The sequence below is a fragment of the Helianthus annuus genome, chromosome 6, assembly GCF_002127325.2.
Source record: "Helianthus annuus cultivar XRQ/B chromosome 6, HanXRQr2.0-SUNRISE, whole genome shotgun sequence".
Lineage (NCBI taxonomy): Eukaryota > Viridiplantae > Streptophyta > Magnoliopsida > Asterales > Asteraceae > Helianthus > Helianthus annuus.
The window spans coordinates 12,543,750-12,555,214 of NC_035438.2; positions in this window are offsets into that span (position 1 = coordinate 12,543,750).

Genomic DNA, 11,465 nt, shown 5'->3' on the forward strand with positions numbered 1-11,465 from the left:
TCTCAGGCTCAACAATCTTATGTTTCGCAAGGTTTGATGGATAAGGAATTTCCTTATCACATAACACCTGCTCTTGAACTGAAGGACAATGGATCGTATTACTTCATGGACCGTTTGTGGGTCCCAAGCCAAGATAATCTTCGTACCCTGCTTATGGATGAAGCCTATAAGTCTCGTTATTCTGTTCATCCTGGCTCAGATAAGATGTATAAGGATCTTCGTATTCAGTATTGGTGGCCGGGTATAAAGAAAGACATTGCCTTATATGTATCAAAATGCCTTACTTGTCTTAAGGTTAAGGCTGAACATCAGCGTCCTTCCGGTTTATTGGAGCAACCAGAGATCCCAGTTTGGAAGTGGGAAAACATTACCATGGATCTCATTACCAAACTCCCGCGCACAAAGAAAGGTCATGATGCCATCTGGGTAGTTGTTGATCGTCTTACTAAGTCAGCGCATTTCTTGCCAATCCGTGAGGATTTTTCGGCTGACAAACTTGCTCAAATCTATGTGGATGAAATTGTAGCTCGACATGGTGTTCCTTTGAACATCATTTCTGACAGAGATGCTCGTTTCACTTCTCATTTTTGGAGAACCATGCAATCTGCTATGGGGTCCCAACTTAATCTGAGCACAGCTTATCATCCGCAAACGGATGGTCAATCTGAAAGAACAATCCAGACACTGGAGGATATGCTTAGAGCTTGTGTGATCGATTTTGGTGGTAGTTGGGATTCACATCTTCCATTGATTGAATTCTCCTACAACAACAGTTATCACTCCAGCATCAACATGGCTCCTTTCGAGGCTCTCTATGGTCGAAAATGTTGTTCACCAGTCTGCTGGAATGAGATCGGCGAGGCTCAGCTTACTGGACCTGCCCTCATTTTAGAGACAACTGATAAGGTAAAGAAAGTTCGTGATAACCTTCAGACAGCTAGAAGCCGTCAAAAGAGTTACGCGGACCTAAAACGCAAGCCCTTGGATTTTCAAGTCGGTGATCGTGTATTACTTAAGGTCTCACCTTGGAAAGGTGTGATCAGATTTGGAAAGAAAGGAAAACTTGCACCTAGATACGTTGGACCATTCAAGATCGTCGAAAGAATCGGTAAGGTAGCCTATAGACTTGAGTTACCTCCTGAACTTGGAAATGTTCATCCAACCTTCCACGTGTCCAATCTCAAGAGGTGTTTAGCTGATGAGAACCTCCACATACCGCTTGACGAAATTCGTGTTGATAAAACACTGAAATTTGTTGAGAAACCAGTGGAAATCATGGAACGTGAAGTCAAGTGGCTTAAAACGCAAGCGCATTCCTTTTGGTCAAGGTTCGCTGGGAAGCTAAACATGGACCCGAGTTTACTTGGGAACGCGAAGATCAAATGAAGGCGAAGTATCCGCACCTTTTTTTTCACGAGTTTCCTCTAAATAAATTTCGGGACGAAATTTCCACAAGTAGGGGAGACTGTAACATTTGTGCTCGAAATCATTATGAACAGTTCAATTATCAATAAAACAACGTTATTTGATCCCAATGTTTGTTTGGTTATGTTTTACATTTTTCATGTTTTGACTTTTGTTCGATTTTAAACTCTACACCGCTTTCTAGAGAATTATACGCAAACTGGTGCGTAAACGTACACAGTTTAATGCGACAAATACTCCAGAACATCAACATATACTTAACATACCTTAAATAACCTTTACATAACTTAGAAATAAGTTTTGAAGGCTTTGGTATGGCAAAAACAAGTTTATTCGCTTATAGGGACTAAACTTGACAAACTGCGAAAGTATGACGATTCGTACTAAAACAGACATTCCGGAACATGTCCATAAGTTAAACATACCCTAAATATCCTTTACATAGCTTAGAAATAGGCTTTGAGGGGTTTGGTATGCTAAAATAAACTTTTGGATCATTCAGGGACTAAAAGTGTCAAAAAGTGCACAAGTTTGCACTTTCGCGCATAACTTACGTTCTGAATACATCCGGATATCCAAAAATTTATGTAAGCATCCTAATATTATGCCTTAGTGATTGGCATGAGAAAAATCCATTCGTCGCGTCATTTGGATCGTTTTTCGCGTTTATGCGCATTCCATCGTAATTAACCGAATATCGCGATCGTACGGCCAAACGAACCAACATCCGACATATTTTTGAGCATGTTTCATGTCCTCAATGTTTAGGCATCATTTTAGGGCCTTAAAGATGGCTTAACGGGCCTTGAACGTGTCGGAAATGGCCTTAAACCACAACAGGGACCTAAACTGTCATTTATGAAACTTATTTTCTGATCTGGACTCCCAGGCGGGGCGCGTAAGCCCTGACTGAATCCTCACGCGGGCCGCGTCAGACTTACAGACCAGATTCAATGTTTAATCCACTTGCAGCACCCTTTCGATCACCCAAAGGGCAACGACACGTGTCAAGACCCTATGGTGGGGGCAAAATAAGCCACCACAACTTTGCGACAAGTGTACGGATTGGATCGTGGCATATTATTCAAGAAACGATCCTAACGGTCTTGCTTTTCCTATAAATACCCCCCCCTTTGGTTAAAAACCCACAAAATCTGATCTAAAGCTCTAAGTTGAGGCCTTTGCTTCATACCTGAGCTCCTGGATCAAGATTAGCTTTCGGGGACCCTTCGTAAGTGTTCTTTCGTTCTTTTATTCGCTTTTCGAGTCCGAAAGTCAAGCTTTATTTGACTTTCTGCGTTGACCAGCCTATGGTCAACACGAAGTTCGTTGGAACTTCATAACGTGAGCGTGATCACGATGGTTATAGTCCGTAGTGACTATACCTACTGATTACCACGTTATCTAGGCTCAGTGACGAGTCGTAGTTTCGGCCAAAATGCGCATTCTTGCGTATTTTGTAACCAAACTACTCGTGGGTATCAAAACCGTTTGTTTTGATACCAAACCTGTTTTCTAAACTTAGTTAAGCATGTGTTAACATGCTTAGCTCGTCACTTTTAGTATAGTGCTTATATAGGGTTGTAAGGTAAGCGATCTAAACAATCGCTTATACTTTCGAACCCGACCCATTTGGTCGATCATTAGGATCCGACCAAACACATTAGGTGACCGTAGTTGTATAGGGAATAACCTTCCGAGGTTATACCTTATGGTCACAATGTTAGGCGTTCCAAACGCGTTTTACGCGAACGACGCGTTAAGGTAGCATAAGCTACCTAAACGGGTCGTAATGGGTCGTAAGCACTTAGGATAGGTTTCATTTTAGTATGAAGGCTTTGTTAAACCATATTACACGAGTCCCCATACTCTTTTGGTTTACAAACCCTCATTCTATCCAAATCCTCCGATTTAGGTCCGGTATATTAACATAGTTACCTATATTAGGTGTCGTTTGATATCCGTGATCTCTAGCATTATTTCATTGTTATACAAGAACTTCAAAGCAATCTCAGGTGAGTACATAGACCCCTCTTTTACTGTTTTCCAAACTGTTTTGGGGTGGAACACATGTGCCTACTTGTTACTTTATGCTTTCAATGTTTTCATACCATATGCTTATTATGTTCATTAGTACATATATAGTACATGATTTCATTGTGTTTATGCTATGTATGTCCATTGTGTGCATACTTAGTACAATCGATTTACAATATATTTTCATGCTATGAATGCCCATTGTGTGCATGCTTAGTACATTGCTTTACACTACATTTTATGCTATGTATGCCCATTGTGTGCGTACTTAGTACATTATTTTACATTACATTTTATGCTATGTATGCCCATTGTGTGCATACTTAGTACATTTATTCATCACATGCTCACATTTTGGTATGACATTTGGTTTGTTCAAATGATACAATGTACATTCATTAACATTAGCTACGCCACTCGTTAGTAGGTAATGGTACCATAGGACTTGACAACTCCCATTCCTGAAATCTCGGGTTTGTTTGGATTGGAAGGAATGACCGAATTCGATAAACAATAACACATATAGACCTTTCATTTATTTAAAGGTCTATCATCACAGTCACAAAGGCTTGAATGTATGAATTTTCACAATACCGCGTAAATGTTTGTATCAGTATAGCATGAAATTGTTCCACAAAACATAACTTTGAATTAAACTATGTTTACTTCAATACCCTGTTTTTGTGCATTTTACCTATGGCCCAATTGATATATTTTCACATGCCATACATGATATTTTGGATACACATTACAATGATTTACACTAAACATAAACAATTTGACATTGATATACACATTTGATGGTTTACATTTGACATTATACATGGTTTTCACATAAACATTTGACATTTGACTATACATAAACATTTTTACATTGGTGGATTGTTTGGTAAGTGATTTGAGTAACGAGGCGTGTGCAATATGATACAAACATGGTGGATATGCCGCTGGTACTTCCTATACATAAGTGTTTGTATGGTATTACATATCGTAGCGTTACTTGAATCATTTCAAATTAGACATGTAACATTTTATACAAATAACATACTTTTTACAAGACAATGTTTTACAAACAACTTATCTTATTCAACTCATTTTACTTGGTTATTCGTTTAACCTTACATTTATTATACATATCATCTGATTTTATCGTTTTTCAAATGATTTACAAGACAAAACAATTTACAAGGTTCATGACTGACTGTTATTAAACGTTTTCTTTAAACTCAAGTTATGAATCCCATTTTCACAAAACCTATGTATCTCACAGGCATTTTTATGCTGACGTACCTACTTTCACATGTGTTTTCAGGAGCTGTTGCTTAGGATGATGATTGTGATACTAGGGCGGACCTGTGCCTTAGAGACATAAAACGAAGATAGACTTAGTTTGAATATGTTCTGAACACTTTATTTCCTGTTTTGAAACAATGTAACACTCGTGTTTAATAAATAAAATATAACTTTGTATGCCATAGTTGTGAAACAATTAATTCTGTCTCAACACTCCCCGACGTTTCCGCCGCGGTTGCATGTTATACGCGGTCGGGGTGTGACACCGGACTCCAGTATGTTGGGCAGAAATAGGAGAAAGTCAGTTATCAGGTCCCGAGATTGTGCAGGAAACCACCGACAAGATAACTCAAATTAAGGAAAGGCTAAAAACGGCTCGAGCTCGCCAAAAGAGTTATGCCGACCATCGACGTAAGCCGTTAGAATATCAAGTTGGAGACAAAGTACTATTGAAAGTTTCTCCTTGGAAGGGAGTAGTCCGATTCGGTAAGAAAAGAAAACTGAGTCCAAGATATGTAGGACCATTTATAGTTATCCAACGAATAGGACCAGTCGCGTATCAATTACAACTACCAGAAGAATTAGCCGGTGTACATGATGTATTTCATGTATCTAATCTTAAGAAGTGTTTATCTGATACATCACTGGTAGTACCTCTTCAAGATATAGAGGTAAATGAGAAGTTAAGGTTTGTTGAAAAACCTCTGCAAATAGAAGACAGAAAGGTCAAGAATCTCAAACGCAAGAGATTAATCCTGGTCAAAGTAAAATGGGATTCGAAAAGAGGACCCGAATACACATGGGAACTAGAATCAGAAATGAAACGAAAGTATCCTCACTTGTTCCATTAAATCTCGAGGACGAGATTTTAAACAAGGTGGGGAGGATGTAACAACCTCGCAAATTTCCATTCCTAAAAGGCACACTAAGAAACCCTAATTGGAACCCCAAGTAGCGCAGTGCGACCCAAAGCAGAAAAATGGACGGAACTAGCAACATGCCCCCCCTAAAACTTAAGGGGGGATCCCCTAAATGTTTCGCGACTCGCGATGGGAGTTTTGAACATGTAGCATTCGAGTTTGACACATTTCTGGGCTATACACGAGACAAGGCTAGCCTAGGCTAGATTGACCAGCCCCGCGACACGCGCCAGGAGTGGAGGACCCGTGCGCGACACGCGGGCCAGACCAAAACTGGCTACAAAGCCAGGGGCTTGGCACTTGATCAGATTTTGTATTTCAAAGTAAAAATTCGCTCATTTCACCGATCGGTCTCTGTTTCTTTCACAATTACAATCAAAGTCTCAAAACTCTACTATGATAACAGGGTAATGACTCGATCACTGCTACGGTACAATATCCGATCGATTAAAACTGATCCGATGGATGTTTAAGTGCTGCCTACATTGGGCTATACTTTATCATTCGTCGTGAGGGTTTCGATCTCGCGATTATCGTAAATGTTGAATTAAGTTACTAACCTAGTTTCATTTGCATTGTATATTTAACTAGGTTTACCAGCTTAACCAGTAGGCAAGCTTTGACCGTTTAAATTTGCAATGTGAGTCATTCTCTTTTTACCAAATTGCTTTTGAAACCCTACTTGTTTTCAAAGTTATAATTACAGTGATTAAGTCTTTGTAATCTACAATTACTGCCGGTATGTGGGGTTTTGTATACATTACTTGATAAGGTTCACCATTGGACAACGAGTTAGCCAATGTGTGATATGACCATAGTCACAGATCCGGTCGAGTGACAAATACCGATTTGGTGTAATTGGTTGATATAAACATTGTAATAACTCTTAATACTGTATATTATAATATTGTGTCTTTTGTATAAATGGAATGCACTCGCCAGTATTTTTCGCTGATCAAATCTTTTTAAAACATGTTTCAGGTGATTTACTGTGAATAAAAGGAAAAGTCCCGCGCAACACTTCAACTTAAATAAAGTGGCTCAGTAAATAGAAATAAACATGTTTTCTGTAATCAGAGAATTTCCGAGTGGAATTCCTTTCCTGTAAATATGGGGTTTGACCCAAAATTTATAATAAAATAAATCGGGTGTGTTTTTAAAACTCTGATATTATTTTTCTGATAAACGGTCCTGTTGAAATTTTCGCTGCCAATTAAATACCGATACCACGGGTTTCTGTCTCGCGGCTTCCAAACCAGGCAAAACGGTCGGGGGTCGTGACAGGTCTATTATTCAAGTTGAATTTCTTGAAACTTATAGTTTCTATGTTTTCAAAAGCTTAGAACCATCACCTAAAATGAGTGAAATTTGTAAAAAAAAAAGAAAAAAAAAAGAAAAGAAAAAAACTGTATCCAATTATGTTTCAAAATTAAGAAATTGGGAAATAAATGTTTGTAGGTTTTGTGCTAAAAACAAAAATCTGGAAATTGATGAAACATATCCTTGTAACACCCCGAAAATCATAGTATTTGGAAGTGTGAAAATAAAAACTTAGATTGTTAATTAAAGAAGATTCTGTAGGATAATTAATTTGGGTTAAGGCCCAAAGAAAGAATGGTGGTGGAAGGCCAAGGATGTTGAAGTATATATAGAAATTGGAAACCATAATCCTCATTTTGGTCTAATTTCATCCAAATTTAGAGAGAGAAAGTGGGGTTTTAGAGACAGAAAGTAAAGAATCAAAGGATCAAGCTAAGGAAATATGTGATTTGAAGCTTGATAGCGATTTCCGGATGATTGAAGATCATCACAACAACAATTGGATCTAGAAACCAAAACGAAGCGAGCTTAGAACTGAGGTTTTGAGGGTTTTAAGGTGAAACTTGGGCTTTTTTTTACCAAAAAGGTTGGATTTTTACGTGTTATAAGGGTAATGGACCATGAATTACGTTTCATGGAATTAAATTAAACACCTAAGACATAAAAAGTTGGGATTTTGGGGTAAAAACGGATTTGGTTGGTTAAAGATGATTAATTTGGCAACACTGATGATGAATTTGGCGACACTCTCATTATCGCTTAGGAACGATGTCAAGTCCTAATGCAAGTTATGCAACAGTGTGCCTATCAGCCTTGTCACCAGCAACACTATCCGACCCTGTCTGTCATCATTGTCAGGTGGCACTGCTGGTGACACTTCTAGTGATGTACTAGCGACAGTGTCTGTCGTCACTATCGGGTGGCATTGCTAGTGACACTCTTGTGTTAATATTGGAAGTGATAAGACGTGTTAAACTCTCGTGCAGTTTAAGTGAGTTTTCGATTATCAGAGGTGATAACACACAGTTGTTAACAACGAACATGTGAGTTCTAAATACCCACTTATATAGTTTCTAAACCCTCTGGGCTGATATTCGTGCAACCTCAAAAGATTTATGAACCAAAGTACTTGACGAATACTATGTGTTTAATATTGATTGATGATGCTTGTTTAATATCATTGATTGATTGACGATACATGTGTAATTTTGATAAATTGATAATTGATGCATATTTGAAGTTTAAAAGGTTAAATAATTTGAAGAATTGACAAAAACGTATTTATGAAATGAGGATCTTGTGAGCGCGACGACATAGTAGGTACAAGAGTTTTATACCGGTGTAAGCTTGTCTGGTAAGTCTAGGTAGTTGATGGTATAGCTTGATTGATAGTTTATGTGTTTGATAGATGTTTAAAAGGTCTTTTAATAATGCTTATATGTTCCGGATAATTAAAGTGTGTTATTGATAATTGGAGTGTGTGGTTGATGTTTAAAAGTGTGGTTGATGTTTAAAACTTGTTGAAACCTTAAAACAACAAACTCTCGGTTTTGTTAAAAATTGGACTCGCTCAAAGTAGCCTGATTTTTAGCATATATGTCAAGTAATTGATAAACGAGGATGTAAGGAGCAACATATGGAATGAAGGCTACTTCCATCCTGAGCGGGCATACTGTGGATTTTAATTATTATTTACTAAAGCACAAGAGTTTGTTTTAAAGGTTTTGATGTAATGACATTTTACGTAATCCATTGTAATTCAAATGATTTTATCAACCAAGAACTTTGTTTTCAAATGCAAATCCAACTGTGGGATCCCCCGGGTCTGGGGCCTTATAGTCCCGAAAATGGACCATGTTTTAGTTAAAATTTCAGAAAGATCACTTAGCATTCGACTAGTTAAACAATTCATTACGCATATGCTTCTTCAATAAGGTTAAATTACGGTATTACTATCAACTTTTTGAAAATTACACTTTTAGTCCATGTGTTTACTCGATTGTAACACTTTTGGTCTTTTCCATTTATATATATATATATATATATATATATATATATATATATATATATATATATATATATATATATATATATATATATATATCATAGATCATTTATATTATTTACCACATATTCTCCATTACTGTATTTTATACAACTGAAATAAATGAGCTAATCGAACATGTACTTGCATGGTTTTGATTATCAAGTTTTGACATCCTAATGGATATGGTATGATGGTATGGCGTCTCTTCTTTATTTTAGAGGTGGAACATTCAAATCTTGCAAGGTAAAAAAAACGGGTGGTTAATTAGAGTAAATTCGAAGCAGGTTAATTTGTTGTAAAAAAAGATTGTATGGTTTTCAAAAAATGGTTGTTAGTCTTAGATGATGGTACTTACATGTGGACAACAATATCTTAAAAAAATGAAGGGAACAAATAAAAAGTGTTCATAAATAAAATCGGTTTTATTTTAAAATATTATATATAATAGGTTTAGATATTTATATATACTACATTCATCATGAGGGAGAATAATATTAGACAGCTGTCTGACACTCCTCATTGGTTGTGACTTTTTGTATTTTACTTTTAAATTTTCAACTTCGCTAATATACGTGTTTAGCCCCCGTCACTTCCTTAATCGCCCTGACAAATTACGATTTTATCATCAATTCAAATTTACAGTCTTGTCATCATTTTAGGTTCATTTTATTGACAAAACTATGGTAGTATTTTGTTTTAATTGGTTGACTTGATATAATTTTCTTTCGTGCCAGGCAATTGTCTGGTACTCGATTATCGGTCCTGACAAATTACAACTTTGCCCACAGTTAAAAATTACAGTTTTGGTATCGTTATAGTTTTATAGAAAACTATGGTAGTATTTTGTTTTGATTGGTTGACTCGATGCAATTTTTATTGAAATCATGTTATTAGTAGTATGTACAAGTAACCGAATGACATCTATACATATAATAAAGTAAACTAATTTGAGACACATGGCAATCATTGAGGCTATTTAGAATTCTATTTTCCCGCCTTAAACATAATCCTTTTAGTTTCATTAGTTAATCCTAAATTAAAAACAATTAATCCTTAAATCTTCGAAAAAATAATTTAATCCCTACTTAATATTTTTATTCAAATTTTAATTTTCAAAATCAATTACGATGATATGTTGTTAATCATGATAACATGTTACGGAAAAATTATACATTGTCTATCAACTAATTTTACTAAGTTAAAGTTTCAATTCATATTGGGTTTTATTTAGTTGATTTACTACGTTATATATTTCGATTTTTTTTTTTGAGAATTAAAAATGTACTATAATCTATCTATACGTATAAGTAAATCAATTTGAGACACATGACAATCGTTGAGGTTATCTAGAAAAGAAAAAAATCGAAATATATAGAGATGGTAAAGTTATTAATAATTAAAAGTAGAGACGGGGTAAAACTACTAATTCTAGATAGAGATGGTAAAGTTATGAATAAAAGATTTAATGTTGTGTACAAATAAATATATAGATACTTATGAATTATGTGAATATTTTTTGGATTCAAATTACTTTCGGTAATGTGCGAGTTATAATTGTAACCTTTTATTTCTCATTACATAAGTGTAATGTAATACGCAAATATAATAATGAGTATTATCTAATATATTATTTTTGTATTATTTTAAACGACAGTTTGATTACATGTTTTTTTTTTGATGAATTTTATAGTACCAACATAAATCATCTTTATATTAACTCATTTATGTCAATTTGGTATATAAATGTCTTCGTCTTGGATTTGCGTTTACAAGAAATATTTATTATAAAGTTTAAATTATTCAACCCGTGTAACACACGGGGAACTAACCTAGTATATACATATTATGAAACTGAGAAATATTCGGCTTGTCGCCTCGCAACACGAACATCAACATGGCAGAAAACTAGTTTGACAATGATTGCGAAAGAAAATTGGTGAAGAAAATGAAGAACGATGGAGGGGGAAAACTAATATTGAACTTTTTTAATCTTATGAACAAATAAAATAATAAGAATATCATTGACATTGAACGAATTTTCAACGATTTTTCTATTGAATGTTTTGCAGCAAATTAAACCATTAATTGTATATCTTTTAGTCAATTATATTGACATTTAAAAAAATAATAAACCAATAATAAGTATATCTCTTAGTCAATTATATTGACATTTTAATTTAAAAAAAAATAATTAACCAATAAACTTTTATACCAGGGATGTGTCGACGTGTTATTAAATTATTAGTTGTAATGAAAATGTGTTATGACTTATGCAGGATAATGTTTATACTTGGTTGTAAAACTAGTTTCTTGGTCGTTTGAATATTGATAAAGTTTTGATAAATAACTAAAAGATTATAGATTATTCATTCTTTATTTATTAAAGTTAAAATATGATATTGCAAAATTTTAAATTATTTTAA